We start from the raw sequence: 18,354 nt of genomic DNA on the forward strand, positions 1-18,354 counted from the left end.
CATGCAGTTGGGTGCTTTGGTGATGATTTTCAACTCTCTGTTCAGGACCCAGCAGTTTAAATGCAGGCCAAGTGGAACACATGGGCAAGGAGTCAGGGTGTGAGCTGGAAGATACAGGCCATGGTGGGATGATGCTGGCTAACTTTTTGAGGTGGAAGAGAGGAGGACTAGTAGCTGGACACCTATGTGGGAGTTATAATGATGAAGCAATAGATTAATGTTCCATTCCTCAATGTATTTCTAAGGATGATTGTCGTTTCCCAGATCTTTTTCTTGTTTTGTACTGTATGTTTCCTGTTTAAATGTATTGATAATGAAGCCAGTAGATGTTTGCAGTATGATTACTGGAAAATGAAAATATAACGAAACAGTTTTATCTGGAGCATTAGGAGAGAGTTCTGTAGTAATACCGGAGGAGCTCTAAATGGAGAACTGGATTCCTGTCATCCAACTCCACACACAGTAGAAGCGACACTTGTTGCTCCTACGAGATTCTGCTGCTGTAACTCGGATGAGTAACTCCTTTTGAAGCTTGAAATGAAAAAGACTTTTTAAGCTGGTATTAAATATTTAGGTTGTTAAATGAATGTTTTTTATAGTTTTTCAAGGGAGATGGATGGATGGATGAATACCTAATAACTGCTAAAGGGAAGATTTAAAATGTAGAGAACCTGCTCTGACTGGTAGCTTTTAGGAAGCTATGTAATTCTGTGGGTACTCTTAATATTCTTAACCCATTAGATACTATGGATACAAAGCTCCTGAGCAAGTCAGTCTAAAAAGTGGTGGAATTGTAAAGAAAGGGCTGTAATTTAGTATGTCTTTTATGTTTATGAAATAGATTTAAAAAGAGATATAGCACAAAGTTTTATGAAATACACTATGTATTGCTGTGTAGTTGATGCCTAACAGCATCAGCCTAACATTGTGTATGTGTGACAATCAAATGCGTTCTAATTTTTTTGTGCAGGAGGGAAAATAGGAACACAATTCACATAAACACTTCATAAATTCCTAAATAAACACTTGGTGAAGAAAGGGTGAAATTCTACCTATCTCCACTAGGAAAGCTGAACATTTACCTGAAATTCATCCTGTTAAGGCTTTGAATATTAGGATCGTGTGTGTGTGTGTGCGTGGGGGGAAGAGCGGTGAGACACACTTCACAGTACACCATTGAATTATTTCTTGAATTTAATAAAATATTTATAACCTGGCCATCACTATGGCATCAGAAGGTAAAATTTAATCCTGTGCAGAGGGCCAGAACGAAGAGATATACACCACTGAAGTCCCACTTAAATCCTCAGATTATGGCTTTAAGTAGGTCTTAAGCAGTGCACAGGCCTTGTGCTGACTCTCTGCATAGAGGTGAATCTCATCCTCAGTGTGTGGGACCCTCACTTCTAAGGTAGGTCTCTGGTGTTTTGCTTCAATCTGTCATTTTGAGAAGTGTCTTCAAATTGTTGCTCAGGTATCAAGTAAAAGTGGATGAATTAATGGCTCTAGTCATGGTTTGTCTCAGGCCAAGGTGTACTTTGAAATGAACTGGCATTCTCTGTTCAAGGGCCTAGGACTGGAATTTCAGAGAGGTGTGCTGCAGGTCAGGTTTGAGAGGCATTTACCAAATGTTTTGACTTGTCCATGGAATGCTATGTCCAACAGTTTGGGACTGACGGTTACAAAACTGTCCTGAAAATATAATATGATTTAAAGACAATACCTTACTAAATAAGCTGGTTTAAAAAATGGGGGATGTTAGCAGAGGAAAAACATGAACAGGGGAAAAGATCAAGGTGATGGGTGTTGGTGACAAATTGGAAGGGGAGCTACCTTTTAAATTTTGTCTTGGATATTGAAAAGTCCAACTGTGGCCTAAATTCTCTAATAACATTAATACATTCCATTTTGGGTGATGGTGAACCCTGAAAGGCCCTGGTACTATATATAAAGCACCATTGGGGTAGAAATCTTACAAGGTGAGACTTCTTATTGCATTTCCAGTTCTACTTTCTTCTGGTTGGCCCAGAAGTATCACAAGGAAAGTCTTTCTTCCAATATTTCATCACCTCTGCCACTGGGCCAACTGAAATCAAGAATGGCAAAGGTGTATGGAAATTTAACAAATATCAAATAATTCAAAAAGTGTCGGGTTAGGTTTGAGTTTTGAGCGAAGGTTCAAGCATGTTATTTCATTCAAACCACTTCACACATCCCTACTTTCCATTAACTGCTGAAAGGATAGAAGGGGCCTCATCCTGCCCCTTCAGTGATCTAAGTTTAAGACCTTTACTTAACCCTTTGGCCAGGACCAGGCCTGCTGATGTGGAGGGAGGCAGCAAGAGGGCAATTGCCCAGGGCCGCGGTGGCATCCAGGAGAGCCCTGTGCCCTTTTATATTGCCCGGGTGGGCTGCAGGGCTCCTAGGCGCGTGCAGGGTGGCGACCGCTCTGGGTCCCACACTTTGGGGTCCCCCACGGGCCAGCGCAAGTGGCTAGTGCGGTCGGTCCCAGAAGTGATGGATTGGTCCCGGAAGTGACAGATTTGTCACTGCCGCCCTGGACCCCGCAACCTCCTAAGGTCTGTTGCCGGGCCTGGACAGGACTTCATCTACATCTTGCATTAGTGATTCTCTCTTGTATGCAGCCTGACTCCCTGCATCAGACTGTTGTGTTTAATCATCCCATGGCATCTTCGATGACATCTGACTGGTTGTATATGAATTTGTTGTACAGTAACAGTATGGGCTCAGGCTATCTAAGGTTATTAAGAGAGCTGGTAGAAATTTTTCAGTGGAAAGATTTCCTGCATTTTACTGAGTGTTCAATGAAAATGAAATTCTTCACAAAGATTTGTTGTTTTGTTTTTACTTGAAATTTTCATTTCAATTTTCAAAAATTGGAAAATGTTAAGTTTTGAAATTTCAGATTTGTTTCTTCCCCCACTTTTTTTTCTACTGAATTCAATAGAATGAATGTCTAGATTTTTTTTCCACTTTCCTTTTTTTGTTTTTGTTTATTTTGTTCCTTTTTCCACTTTGTAACTTGTTAAAATATCTTCAATCTGGGAAAAGTTAAAATGACAAAAGGAAAATGACTAACTTTGCCACTTTGTAACTTTTCAAAAATTGAAGAAGTTTTGAATAGTTACAGAGTGGACAAGGGGGAAAAAGGAAAAATAAAATGTCTGGACATTAATTTTTGCACTTAGTGGCAAACAGGGAAAAAACATGAATACAGAGGAGGGGATAGGTGAAAAATCATATGAAAATATAGTTCAGTTCTGAACCCGGACAAACAAACACAGAGATTTTGGAAATTGTCACAGTGCCTGGAGTGACTCACAACTAAGAGTGCCAAACTCAGGTCAGACTGTCAGAAATCTGGGCAGACACTCCAGACTGGTAGTACATTCTGTCATTTGATTTTGTCAAGCCAGTAACCATGGAGCTAGAGACAGTACCCTTTAGGCACTCCAGCTCCTACTTTGCCATACTGACTGAAATTTATGATGAAAGGTTATTAAAATCAAAGTTCACCACAGATTAGGTTACTTCCAGTCCCAAAGGGCCAGTAACTTACCCAAGTCAAAATATGCTTTAGATCTCAAAGACAATGCTGTAGCCAATCCTTTAGTAAACTAAAACTAAAGATTAATTAAGAAAAAGTAATGAGCATTATAGCAAGATTAAAACAGATAAATACATTACATGTGAATTAGAGTTCATAGGTTCAAAATAAAAGTGGAGTTGTAGTAATCTGCCCCAGCCTCATAGCCTTTTCATAATTTTCCTCAGGGCTTCCCAAAAATGAATTTTGGGGACCTCTGTCTGGCATCTGGAACCATCCTGTCAGTGTTAAGATGGATCAGAGGTGCAGAATTGCTCTGAGTCCTTTCTTATAGTTGAAGATGACCTAGCAATTTTCCTTAGCCCCACATGTGTCTGTAGACTTTCCATTGTGGAACACACAAAGATTGCACCCCACCCCCACCCCACAACTTTGAAGTTAACTTTCTGCTTTCCATGCATACACAAGTAAATTCAATTACATTGATTTACATAAGGCTCTTGCTGGCCATTCATTAAGCAGGTTTCAGAGTAGCAGCCGTGTTAGTCTGTATTCGCAAAAAGAAAAGGAGTACTTGTGGCACCTTAGAGACTAACATTTGAGCATAAGCTTTCGTGAGCTACAGCTCACTTCATCGGATGCAGTGACAGATAAGTGAAGACAATACAGGTACAATTAGTTTCATGCAGTGTCTACACAGCTTTGATCTTAAGATTAATTAAGTACGCGATACAAACAGGAAAAAAGACATTGCAACAACAGGTTAATTTAGTTACTTTAGTACACATTAAACAGGATACATATACAATGTGAATAGCATTCAGTTGATTACAGACAACTGTAGTCAATAACATTAACATTTACCAGACAAGTGAATTGGGACACTTAACACTGCCTTGAGATCATGACCTGAACTCAGCTAGTTACTAGCTCCACAAAAATGTTATGAAATTGTTTTTCCATTTTTTTTAACAGGTCAATTTATTAGATTTTGGAAAAAACCCCGCCCCCCCCAAAAAAAGGGTATGAAACCCCTGCATTTGGACATACAGCACTAGCCTGGATAAAGCACTGTAGAATATATGGTAGGAATAATCATGATTTAGTCTAGAATGCATGATGGAGATTTTCCATCTCTAATTTCTACTAATCCATCTCTTACATTTCCAACAACACAGTTAAAAGAACCCAGCTTTCTGTTTTTAAGCACATACCATGAATATGAAGCAAACAAGCTAGTGTATGAAGTGTAAGAATTTTGTAGTCCTCTGGCACCCTTGCCCCCCCAGAATGATGCTAAAGACAGAACCAAAATACACTAGATTCTCTTTCATTGCTATATCCACAGGTCATGCTGTCAAAGATGGCCTCATAGCTTTGAACAGACTAGTGTGAAAGTCAGTGTAAATCATTTTGGCCATTTGAGTATCCCTTTGCTCCACATCTTTTAGTCTGCGGAAGAGAAGAATGAGGGAGGATTTGATAGCTGCTTTCAACTACCTGAAAGGGGGTTCCAAAGAGGATGGAGCTAGACTGTTCTCAGTGATAGCAGGTGACAGAACAAGGAGTAATGGTCTCAAGTTGCAGTGGGGGAGGTTTAGGTTGGATATTAGGAAAAACTTTTTCACTAGGAGGGTGGTGAAACACTGGAATGCGTTACCTAGGGAGGTGGTGGAATCTCCTTCCTTAAATATTTTTAAGGTCCAGCTTGACAAAGCCCTGGCTGGGATGATTTAGTTGGGGATTGGTCCTGCTTTGAGCAGGGGGTTGGACTAGATGACCTCCTGAGGTCCCTTCCAACCCTGATATTCTATGATTCTATGATCTGTTATGCTGTATACTAGATACATTCAAAGGGTAAAAATATTTGTAATTCCATGGAGAATAGCCAAAATATTACAAAGAGAAATGCATAAGTGAAAAGATTTTAGTGTGGGTGAAAACACAAAGATAATTCATGATCAACAGTTTCAGAGTAGCAGCTGTGTTAGTCTGGATCTGCAAAAAAACCCAGGAATACTTGTAGCACCTTAGAAACTAATGAGTCTAAGGTGCCACAAGTACTCCTGTTTTTTTTTTCCATGATCAAAAGGATATTTATTCATCCTTTGGCATAAGCCCTGCATCCTATCAATGATCCAAACAGCTGATCTCTTTACCAAGTACATTTTTCCTGATATGGTTAGCAACCAGATAAAACAACCCCTGCCCCCTCCACCACAATAGGAAAAATGCATTAAAGCCCACTGTATGAGTTATTTAGAAATATTTAATGGATTTTTTTTATTCTCAAGCAAATGCGTTCAGATATTTCTGTATGATAAAATATTAAGAAATAATCATAAATAATACAGGGTGGAAAGTAAAAGTAAAACATAATAGCATGTATTCTTGTCATGGAGTGTACTGCAGAGTATGTCTGTCCATAATTTTTCAGTCTAAACAGACAAAGTGAATATTGTGGAGGCTTTCACAGACAAGAAACAGAGGGGGTAATCTTCAAGGTAGCACACTGTTTGCTTGGACCACTTATGTATGACCTGTTACTATGTATCATCAACTATGGTATCTTACAGACCTTCTATTATATCTTATGGAAGGAACCTTCAGGTATATTAATGTGTCTGTTCTGTTTTAATGTGTTTTGCATTCGGTGACACTAACTGATCTCATTCCTGTTTTTCACCTGTTTTACTCAGTAGTGAAATAGCTAACAAACTTGGCGCTATCATTGCCTTCCAAATTAACATCCAGTGAAGATAGCAGCAGCAGTTCACACTCCTCAGAGCTGTTTTAGTCTATCCGCAGACTCAGGCAGACAAATTACATCAATGTAGTTATGCAGGTGTAAATATACTTAATGAAAATAGTGCCTCAAAGACTGCCTCTCTCCTTCATCTTGACATTTTAAGGTCAGCTGCACCTTGGTTTACAGCTACTTTTGCTCAATACTGTCAGGATTTGCAGTGTTGGGAGTTGTGCACGAGTGGAGGGTCTCCAGTTCTAGAATCTGACTCTACTTTTAGTCTGATTTTTATTGATCTTCAGAACGTTTTGCAGCATTTGTCTTTTGCTTGAGTTGGGTGCTTGAAGGGGAATTCTGTAACAGTCCTCAAGCTCTTTAGCTGAAATTTTGTCAGTTCACTGGTGGTTTTGATTTACTATATTTTTATAAATTGCATATCTGCACCTAAAACCTTTGTTAGTCATATTTTGGACACAGAAAAAAATTAAGACCATTTACCATGCATTGACCTCTTTGTTGCTAGCTTGACCTAGACACAAAATAGCACTCTTTGTTTTGTGCTTCCCCTTTCAGAGTAAATTGTTATTGAAAGAAGTTGGGGAGTGGGAGGGAGTTGAGAATGTTATGTTTGCTGGAGCTTTCATTTTATTTTAATGAAATTCATTTGCAACCTATTATTCAATGGGCTTAGAATGCAATTATGTCATTACATTTCTCTGAGATTCACCTGTTACTATGGTGCTTTGTGGTTAATTAACTAATCATTAGCAGCCCATATTGTCTGGTAAAAGGGAATTGAAATTGATTGGAATCCAAACTGATTGCACACAGCATAATCTTGTAGAGAAAAAGGATACATAGTTGGGGCATGATCACTGAAGTATAGCCCACTCCTTGGAAGTGGTCATCTGCTCACCTTTAGAATGTTTGCTACATACTAAATACATTTACATTATGCAATATGCCCCATATTGGAACTAATGAGCATTTTTCAGTTGTTTGAACCTATGATGTGTAGAGCTAACTTTAGCTACATTGCTGTTTGATTTCAGTTTACAGGCACATAGTCCCAAAAATATTGATGATCAGTTTTAAAATGATCTCTTGAAGTTCTTAAGGCAGTCAGAGCAACAATGTAAAATATTTGATCAGTGTTGTTTTATCAGTCCTGACAAACTGTTATATCGTGACATTATTTCAATGTATCTAACATTGCCTTGAATATTTGATGTGCCCATTGCTGTTATTGATGTATTTTTTGAGAGTGTTAATTACACTGAAAACCATAATAAATATAATTTAAAAAAATCAGGAAAATGGTGAAAAGTCATCAGGAGAAGATGACATGCATAGGGGGGTATTCCATATGAATACAATTATCACCACATGTGTGATAGAGGAAGTCTGGGCCGCTCTCCATTATTTATAGTTTAAGACATAGGGGGAAAACTGCAGGTTTACCAAGGAGGGCTGTCTGCACTAGACACAACCAGGCAAGCTGGTCTGTGAAGGTTTTAATGTCAGGCTTGACAAAGCCCTGTCTGGGATGATTTAGTTGGGGATTGGTCCTGCTTTGAGCAGGGGGTTGGACTAGATGATCTCCTGCGGTCCCTTCCAACCCTGATATTCTATGATTCTATGATGATTCTAAGGTTGAATGCGAGCTAGGTTGTTAAGCTTCTGAAAGACAGCTATTAACATTGTTAAAGAGTCAAACGCTCTTCAGTGGGCTGTCACTTGCAAGGTAAGTCATGCATCTGTTCTCTCTGTGTGTGTGTAGAATGCATGCAGAAGTATCCACTGGGCTCTTTGCAATGGAAATGTGGTCACCACTTAGGATTGCACCCAACTCACTATAAAAATGGCAGCTTTGGGGCACAGCACCAGACCAATGGTTTGCCTCCCTCACCTTGTGGTAGGCGTTCCTTAGCTCCTTCACCTTCGCTCTGCATTGCAGGGTGTCTGTTATGCCCCTTCTCCTGCAAGCTGTGTGCAATCTGCTCTTAGATATTGAAATTCCTACTGTTCGAACGCAGCTGGCACTGCATAGCCTCCTCTCCCCAAACACTGATCAGGTCCAGTAGCTTGGCATTGCTCCAAGCTGGGGATCTTTGCTACATGGAGCAGTCATGGTCACCTGGCCAGATGAGCACTTGCAACAGGAAAGGGAGTTTCAGACTTCCTGGGGCTTTACAGGGGGAGGGGCGGACATCTGTTAACCTGGCGTCAGAGCATCAGAGGTGCTGGCCAGAATGGTCACTTTGGCACTGTGGGATAGCCTCTGGAGGCTAAAAGGTGTTTACACAGGAAGAACGTATCTTCGCTTGCACATCATGCAAAAAGGATCAGCAGTAAGAGCTGCATACCTCTCATGGAGGTGGTTTTCTGTTTGCGGTGAAACTTCTGAATTTCACCATAAAAAGTCATTAACAAGTGTAGATGCTCCCACAGTTTTTGTGCAAAAAAGGGGCATTTTGTGCTTTAAATGGCAAATGTAGACATGCCCCAAAGAAATCTAGACATGCCCTACAAATGTAGACATGCCATTAGGAAAGTGGGGATAGATGGCCTGGATCAAGGGGGACTTGATAAGGAGGATGAGTAAAAGAGGGTCTCATTTCTTTTCTCTAGACAACAGCAAGCAATGTCTAGTGGACAGTCTGACCAGAGGAGGGTGAGAGAAGAGATTGCTTTCAAGAGAAGTAAGTTTTTAGTGTTCCCTTTTTTCCCTTGTATAACTAAGTTGAGAATGCCTTATCTTATGAGAAATGTAAATCTAGATATGTTAAACAGCTTCTTTTGTTTTAATTCCATTTTCTCGGTGTTTAATAAATCTTGCTGTTAAGATTACAGTTGCAGGAGTAATTTCACTTTGATGTCCCCAAAGAGAAGAGGATGTCCCCAAAGAGAAAAGGACCCTATAACTTCCAAAGAGATGTCCTGAATGTAAAGGATTTCTGGAAGCTATGCCTCCCTTTCAGTCTCTTTTAAGGGTTATGAACAGAGTAGTTCTATCCCAGAGAATAGTGTATGCCCCTATTTCTCCATTCATTCAGTGGACTGCATCTATCATGATATCATGTGACTGAGGAAAAGGCAGCAAGTGCAAGCATTTTTCCAGACAAAGCAGGCAGTTTCATCACTTACCGGCTTCCCTTTCTTCTCAGTGTATGGTCTGAAGCACAAAATACATGCAGTGAAATCAGATTAGAGCTATGTGAAATCTGTTGGCCTTAGCTTGACCAGGTTTCAGCAGATCTGTCCAGTGTGTTCAGTTCATAGGAATTTTTGGCCCATTAGTTTCACTTTGAGTTAGGAGTTCAATTTGGATAAAACTAGTGAGTTTCATCTGATATGAAATGATACCACAGAGTTTGGTAAAAAAAGAGTAATCTTTTTCAGCTATCCCCCAATGTGAGGATAATGTCTGCCAAGGGGGTTTGTTGGTGGGTTTTTAAATGGCTGAGAAGCCCAATTTGTACCCTGCAGATTTTCCCACAGAAGTGACAGGTGTAATCTTGGAGGAGACATAGCTGTTGGCTGGACTGTTGTGCCCTTTTCTTTCCTCCTTTGTCACTTCTCTGTCTCATGAGCACATCTCTTCTCCTCAAAGTGAGCTGTGGCCTGGTGTATGATGTGGCACCACTGTGTTTTGTTCCACGCTGAGTCCTCCCAGTTTGTTGGGTTGATGCTTCCCTTTTTAAGGTGTACTTTCAGTATGTCTTTGAAGCACTTCCACTGCCCTCCGCAAGTCCTTCCTCCCTGACTTAACTGAGAGAAGAGCATTTGCTTTGGGAGGTGAGTGTCAGGCATACGTACACAGTGGCCAGCCCAGCAAAGTTGGTGTTTCATGACCTGCGCTTCTACACTGCTGATGTTGGCTGCAGAGAGAATGCTGATGTTAGTTTGTCAGTCTTCCCAGCTGATCCTGAGAATCCTCCTGAGGCAGTGCTGTTGGAACCACTCCAGCCACTCGAGATGTTGTCTGTAGGTTATGCATGTCTCACATCCATAGAGAAGGGTGGGGATGACAACTGACTTGTAAATCAGGATCTTGGTACCTCTTTGTAGATCCCTATAATTGAAGATTCGTTTGAGTAGTCTTCCAAAAGATGTGCTGGCACAGAGGATCCTGTATTCAATTTCTGTGTCAGTGCTGGCTATTTGGGAGAGGTGGCTGCCAAGGTATGGAAAATGGTTCACATTTTCCAGGGATTCTCTGCTGATGGTGATTTGTGGAGTACAAAGAATAATTTGTGCGTGGGAGGGCTGGTAGAGTACCTTGGGTTTCCCGATGTTGACAGAGAGACCCAGGCTGTGATAAGCATCTGTACTTAGCAGGTTGGCCTCTGTGTGCGTGAGAATGACGCAGTCATTTGCATACTGAAGGTCAGTGATGCCAATTCTCGTGATCTTAAATTTTGTTTGGAGATGTCTGAGATTGAGGAGTTTGCCATCCACATTATACTCAATCCCGATTCCATCAGGAAGGTGGTCACGGATGTGCATCAGGATCACTGCAAGGTAAATCGAGAAGAGTATTGAAGCAGTGACACAGCCCTGCTTGACACCAGTGCGAATGATGAATGGTTCGGTCTCTGAGAATGATGGCAGTCATCCCATCATGGAGTAGTCTGATGATGGAAATGAACTTCTATGGACAACCAAACCTACACAACACCTTCCATAGGGCATCACGATTGATAGAGTCAAAGGCCTTGGTTAGATCAATGAATGCCATGAATAGTGTTGCTCTCTGCACTTCTTCTGAATCTGTTGTGCCACTAAGATCATGTCAGTTGTGCCTCAGGATGGCCTGAAGCCACACTGTGATTCAGGGAGGAGTTCCTTGGCAAGGGGGAGAAGACGGTTTAGTCGGATTCAGGCAAGAATCTTCCCTCTGATGATGGAGAGGAGGGCAATACTTCTGTAGTTCCCACACAAAGATTTGTCCTCTTTCTTGAACATTGTAACAATGTTGGTGTTCTTAAAGTCAGGTGGAATTTCTTCTCAGGTCCAGATTTTGTTGAGAAGTTGGTAAAGTTTGTGCTGGAGCATTGTTCCCCCAGCTTTAAAAACCTCAGCTGGGATGCTGTCTGGGCCTGGTAATTTTTGTAATTTTTTGTCTGGGTGATGGCACACCAGACTTCCTCAGAAGATGGGGGATCAGCAAGGTGTCTAATAGGCTCTCAAAGTGCTCCTTCCAGCGTTGTTTAATGGCCGCATTGTCCTTGAAGAGGGTGGAGCTATCCTGGGAATGTAAGGGTGTTGGGTCTTTGGAGCTTGGCCCATATATAGCTTTTGTTGTTTGAAAGAAGCTTCTCATGTCATACTGGTCTATGAAACCCTGGATCTCAGAAGCTCTCTCTTGCCACCACTTATTTTTGATGTCATGTAGCCAACTTTGGCTTTGAGCAGGTGATAAGCCTCATGTTTTTGTTGATTAGATGAATCATTTTGCCAGTTACAGAATGCAGTTCTTTTCTGTTGAATTAATATTAGGATTTTCTCATTGTTTTCCTCAAACCAGTCTTGGTGCCAATGAGTGGAATATCCTATAGTTTCAGCACATGCACTGTGAATGGTATTTTTAAGTTGATCCCAGTGCTCTTGAATGTAAATGATGTTAACAGGCAAGTTAGACAGTTTCTCAGACAGGTGTTGCTGGAACGTCTCACAGCTGGCTTGGTCTTGAAGTGCTTTGACGTTGCACTGCTTTCACTTAGTCTTTGGGTGTTTACAGTGTGGTGGAGCGAGCTGCAGGTACATGATTGATCTTACTAATCTTACTATAAAACTGTTCCTTGTTGTCTTCCTCATCATCAAGTGTTGGGGCATATGCACTGATGACTGTGGCATAATGGTTGTTGCTGAGTTTGTGCCAAATCATCATGAGCCACTAGTTGATCCCCATGGGAAGTTCCAAAAGCTGATTGGAGACCTTATTTTTGATGGCAAAGCCAATCCAGTCAATGCATCTCTCTTCAGGTGGCTTACTTTCCAAAAGAAGGTGTAGCCACCTCCATCCTCTTTTAATTGGCCCTCATCAGCCCAGCGTTTCTCACTAAGAGCGGCAATGTCAATGTTGAGTCTTGTCAGCTCTCTGGCAATTATGGCAGTTCTTCTTTCTGGGCATTCACTCTGTTAAGAGTCCATAAGGGTGCGGACATTTTGGGTGGTGAAATTCATTGTCCTATATCTCTTGTTTCAGCCACAGAGTTGAGTGATCCCACTGGATGCGACCATCCAATCGGAAGAGTGTGAGACAGCCTATGTTTGGAGCACCTTTTCTAGCCCCTCCCCATTTGGGGTGAGCAGAGGAGATCCTAAAAAGGCCTGCTCAGTCACAGCTGCTGCTGCCGAAGTGCACTTCTATCTCATTCAAGCAGAAGACAACCGTCACACGGCTGCCGCCTGCATGCAGATTTGTGATTAAAGTCTCCCAGAGATCACTGCTCCTGTCTTCACTATCACTCGTCCGTCACCACAGGGCTTTGTGCGGGTGTGAACCCTTTGGCAGAAGCCTGTACGTGAAATCTTTTAACTTGGGGAAACTGGTGCGCAGGTGGTGACCACACAAGACTGGACAGGAGGAAAACCCTGACCCAGTGGCAAGGAGATCCAAGACAACCAGGGGCCTCACTCTTGCTGCAGCCCTCATCCGCCTTCACAGCTGAAGAGTACTAAAAGGTCCTCTATATGTGTTTGATCCGCTGTTGGGGTCTTCTGAAGTTTGGACCTTGTCGTGGTGGAGAGGCTTGTATGGGCTAAAGACCCTTTGAGCTACATCATCCAGAGCTTTCATACTCCTGGTAAGGACCCCCTTGGCAAGCAGGTCTGAGGCAAGGCTCCTGACAAACCAGTTAGGTAATGGGACCATAGTGAATAGCCATGAAAGTGATTGGTTTGGGTTGACTATTTTGCTCAGTTTTCTATTTTTGCTGAAATCCACAGAGAGCATAATAAATAATTAATTAATAATTATTATAATATTGGTGAAAGATAAACCTTGTCCATTTGCAAGATGGTTAGGGAACTAGTGTTGGGTTGATTTATGAATGTTTCACACAGCCCTACTGTCAAAGTTCCCCCCCCACTCTGAACTCTAAGTGTGGGGACCTGCATGAAAACCTCCTAAGCTTACTTTCACCAGCTTAGGTTAAAACTTCCCCAAGGTGCAAATTAATTTTATCCTTTGTCCCTGGATCTCCACTGCCACCAAACTCTAACTGAGTTTACTGGGAAACGTAGTTTGGACATGTCTTTCCCCCCAAAATCCTCCCAACCCTTGCACCCCACTTCCTGGGAAAGGTTTGGTAAAAATCCTCACCAATTTGCATAGGTGACCACAGACCCAAACCCTTGGATCTGAGAACAATGAAAAAGCATTCAGTTTCCTTACAAGAAGACTTTTAATAGAAGTAAAGAAATCACCTCCGTAAAATCAGGATGGTAGATACCTTACAGGGTAATTAGATTCAAAACAGAGAATCCCTCTAGGCAAAACCTTAAGTTACAAAAAAGACACACAGACAGGAATAGTCATTCTATTCAGCACAGTTCTTTTCTCAGCCATTTAAAGAAATCATAATCTAACACATACCTAGCTAGATTACTTACTAAAGTTCTAAGACTCCATTCCTGGTCTATCCCTGGCAAAAGCAGCATACAGACAGACACAGACCCATTGTTTTTCTCCCTTCTCCCAGCTTTTGAAAGTATCTTGTCTCCTCATTGGTCATTTTGGTCAGGTGCCAGCGAGGTTACCTTTAGCTTCTTAACCCTTTACAGGGGAGAGGATTTTTCCTCTGGCCAGGAGGGATTTTAGAGGGGTTTACCCTTCCCTTTATATTTATGACACCTACTAAGAATGCACTGTAAAAGCAATTCCTTGTTCTAAAGAACTATTTTACAGACTCACCTCAATTTCCAGTACAATGAGCCAAATTCATTTAACATGTAACTCCATTAAAAGAGGCTAGTGGTGTTAGCTAGGATTAGTTCTTGCTCTCAGGGGATCACAGGAACTGCAGTTGTGGACAGTTCCTGTGCAAGGAGCAGAAGGGGGAAAGAATGTGCCTGCTGTCCATTATTTTCTTGGTACCTTTGTGGGGCCTCCCACAATCTGGCACATTAGTTTTACGTTGATATGAAATAAATGCATGCCATGGCAGTCACAGCAACTTGTTGCATCTGAGCTATGGAGAATGCTTTCAGAAGGAAACCTGTTCACTCATAACACTAACCTTTAGGGTAATTGTAGCAAATTGGGAAAACTCCTACGTTGTACTGCTGAAAAACAGGTGGACTATAAATGAAAATATATGCAGAAAAATAGATGGCTTGATCACTTTGACTTCTATACAGGGGGATGTTGCCAGCTACTTTCTCCATTTGTCCTACTTCTCCTACATGTGAATAAGTAGATCTTCTCATCTCTGAACAGTTCTACATTTCAAACACTATAATATTTATCTGCTAACATGGCCATTGATTTCATCCAAGTATCTGAGTGTCTTACAATCATTAACAAAATTGTCTACCCAATATCTGCCTATTAATGGGGAAAGTTATTTTCTCCATTGTATAGATGGGAAACTGAGAAATGGAAAAAGGATGTGACTTGTCCAGGATGAGACTGTAAATCTGCCACTGGAATTGAATGCAGATCTTATGAGTTAGTAGTACAGTGCTTGAATTACAGCATCATCCTTCATCTTCTATGCTATATTTCTTTTTTACTTCATCTGCAATATCTATCTAATCTATCTATCTATCTGCTGTCTTTTAAAAAAATCTATTGATAAATTTTTTAAAAAAATGTCTATCAGATTGTTGTCCTGGCTTTGGGTTGGCAGATGCTTGACTTGCAGAAACATTCAGACTAATACAAATCTAGGTGCAGTATATACAGCTAAGAAAAATATAGTTTAGAAACTGCTTTGGATTAACCAGGTATGACTGCATTAAAAATCACAAAAGGGCATGGAATGGCTGTATTAACACGGAAATGACAAATACGGTAGTGTGTGAGTTGCTGATTTTAAGGTAGAAGACAGCTTGATTTAGTTTTCCCTGTGGGCTAAGAATAACAGCAAGCTTATTTAGACTGGTAAATGGAACAAGCATGACATAAAAGTCACATAGAAAAACATTTTGCTTCTATCTGGTGGAACTTGTCTTGTTGGATAACTTTGGAAGTTTCTTTTAATGCATCTTTCTACATATACAGTATCGTTGTCTCATGCAGCCTGTATTGTGCCACCACATTTCATCACTGCAGTCCTCTCACATTTATCTTTGCTTTTTATTTATTTATTTTTTAAACAGTGCTCTCAGTCTATCCTGGCACAAGGTGGTTGTATGTGCAAGGAGTGACCTAGATTACACAAGTTTATCCTGACTCCTTTTGACTCAGATAGGAGGCAGCTTCCTTTTTTGATTCACCTGCTAAACCTTCTATCTATGCAGTGATTTATTTATAGTGGGAAAGCCAAGAAAATTTCTCCTCTAAAGTTAGACACTCTCTCTTACAAGGCTCTAAATGTTTAATAATGGATTTTCCCATTTTCTAAATATTTGCTAACTATATTCTGGCATACTATTTTTACTTCTGTGTGCAGTTCTTCTTTATTGTTTATTGCTATTTGTTTGTATTACTGTAGCAGCTAGAATGCCCAACCAATATCTAAGTGGCATTGGGTGAAGCAATGTAGAAACACTGAGTACAATAGACTGTCTGTCCTAAAGAGCTTAAAAATCTGAGAAGTCAAAACAGAGCAGACAAAAGGGTAGGATAAAGGAAGTATTATCCCTATTTTGCAGATGGGCAACTGATATACATAGAGATTAAGCGACTTGTACAAGGTTTCAGAGTAACAGCCGTGTTAGTCTGTATTCGCAAAAAGAAAAGGAGTACTTGTGGCACCTTAGAGACTAACCAATTTATTTGAGCATGAGCTTTCGTGAGCTACAGCTCACTTCATCGGATGCATACCGTGGAAACTGCAGTTTCCACGGTATGCATCCGATGAAGTGAGCTGTAGCTCACGAAAGCTCATGCTCAAATAAATTGGTTAGTCTTTAAGGTGCCACAAGTACTCCTTTTCTTTTTGTACAAGGTTGCACATTTAGTTAGTGCCAGAGCCAGGAAATGAATTCAGATCTCCCAAGTCCCAGTCTAGTGACTTAACCACAAGGCCATCTTTTCTCTTTCTTATTATTATAATTATCTAGTAGTAATTTTTAATACTTACTGGGAAGGGGCAGTATGCTCACTGGCATATAGAACATAGAGGAAGACACATTCCCTACCCTGACTAACTTTGAGACATTGTGTATTTTCCTCCTCCAAGCCCAGGAAGTTCCTGCTGTATGTCTCTGTGGTAGTAATACGAGGTTATATCTACAATTCAATTAAACATCCATGGCTGGCCCATGTATGGGACCCCATGGGCTCAGACATTTGGGCTCAGTCCCAGAGCCCAGGCTCCAGCCTAAGCCATAACATCTACACTGTAATTAAACAGCTCTGTAGCCTGAGCCCAAGTCAGCTGCCACAGGCCAGTCACAGGTGCTTAATGATAGTGTAGACATACCCTAAGAATCAAATGCAGTGAAGTCTACCAGTAAACAAGGACTCTGTTCAGGCCTGAGCCCACAAATACGTATATAGGAGAATAACTTTCTTTAAGTGCCTTCAAGTGTCCATTGTGATTTTCATGGAATCAGTTTATAAACAAATTAAATGCAAATGTTAATATCAAAATAATAATATTAGTAATTTCTAACACTAAAATACACTGGTGTAAGAGATTTAGAATTACATCTGTCATTCTTGTTCGCTATAGCTGCTAATCAGTCATCAACCTAATCGTTTATGGGTTTGTCTACACCAGGTCATATTTGAGTACATATAGCTAACATTCTAAAATTTTACTTTGCAACTACTGTAGACTGTAGTGTAGTTTAAGTCCCTTAAAAACTTGTTACTGGTGTTGTGCTCTATCCTTTAGCAGGAGAGTCAGGAAGGCTGACAACTTGCTATTGTAAGGTGAAATTTTCTCCTGGTCAGAGAAGTAGCACAGATAGGCTATGTTGACACTGCCCTGTGATTAGGACTACACACGTATGAATAGCAGAGTGCGCAAAAGTGCTGGGCTGTAACTCCCCTGTGTTGATGCTGTGGGTGTGAACTAAGAAATTCATAGTTCAAGGATTACACTAAAGAGAACCAGGAAGCTTTTAGTTTTCACCTGTGCTGTTCACACAGGGGAGATACAGCGCAGCACTTTGGTGTGCACTGCTATTCACACCCCAGTAGTCTGAACTGCAGGGCAGTGTCGACACGGACTTAGTCTCAAAGAGCTTAAGTGGTTGTCAAGGGTCCTCCCCCACTCTGAACTCTAGGGTACAGATGTGGGGACCTGCATGAAAACCTCCTAAGCTTACTTTTACCAGCTTAGGTTAAAACTTCCCCAAGGTACAAAATTATTTTACTCTTGGATTTCCACTGCCACCACCAAACTTTATCTGGATTTACTGGGAAAACGTAACTTGGACACGTCTTTCCCCCCAAAATCCTCCCAACCCTTGTACCCCACTTCCTGGGGAAGGTTTGGTAAAAATCCTCACCAATTTGCATAGGTGACCACAGACCCAAACCCTTGGATCTGAGAACAATGAAAAAGCATTTAGTTTTCTTACAAGAAGACTTTTAATAGAAGTAAAGGAATCACCTCTGTAAAATCAGGATGGTAGATACCTTACAGGGTAATTAGATTCAAAACACAGAGAATCCCTCTAGGCAAAACCTTAAGTTACAAAAAAGACACACAGACAGGAATAATCATTCTATTCAGCACAGCTCTTTTCTCAGCCATTTAAAGAAATCATAATCTAAACACATACCTAGCTAGATTACTAACTAAAAGTTCTAAGACTTCATTCCTGTTCTGTCCCCGGCAAAAGCAACATACAGACAGACACAGACCCTTTGTTTTTCTCCCTCCTCCGAGCTTTTGAAAGTATCTTGTCTCCT

General features: G+C 40.9%; 1 long non-coding RNA gene across 1 annotated transcript in view; it reads left to right on the forward strand.

Moving 5' to 3' along the window:
- LOC311525426 overlaps nucleotides 1-18,354 on the forward strand; it is a 253,464-nt gene that overhangs the window by 204,373 nt on the left and 30,737 nt on the right. The window contains exons 3-4 of the long non-coding RNA XR_014712771.1: nucleotides 8,946-9,016; nucleotides 12,526-13,126. This is a non-coding gene — a long non-coding RNA (uncharacterized lncRNA). The remainder of the gene's footprint in view (nucleotides 1-8,945; nucleotides 9,017-12,525; nucleotides 13,127-18,354) is intronic.

Source organism: Lepidochelys olivacea (genome assembly GCF_965140295.1).
Source record: "Lepidochelys olivacea isolate rLepOli2 genome assembly, chromosome: 8".
Taxonomy (NCBI): domain Eukaryota; kingdom Metazoa; phylum Chordata; order Testudines; family Cheloniidae; genus Lepidochelys; species Lepidochelys olivacea.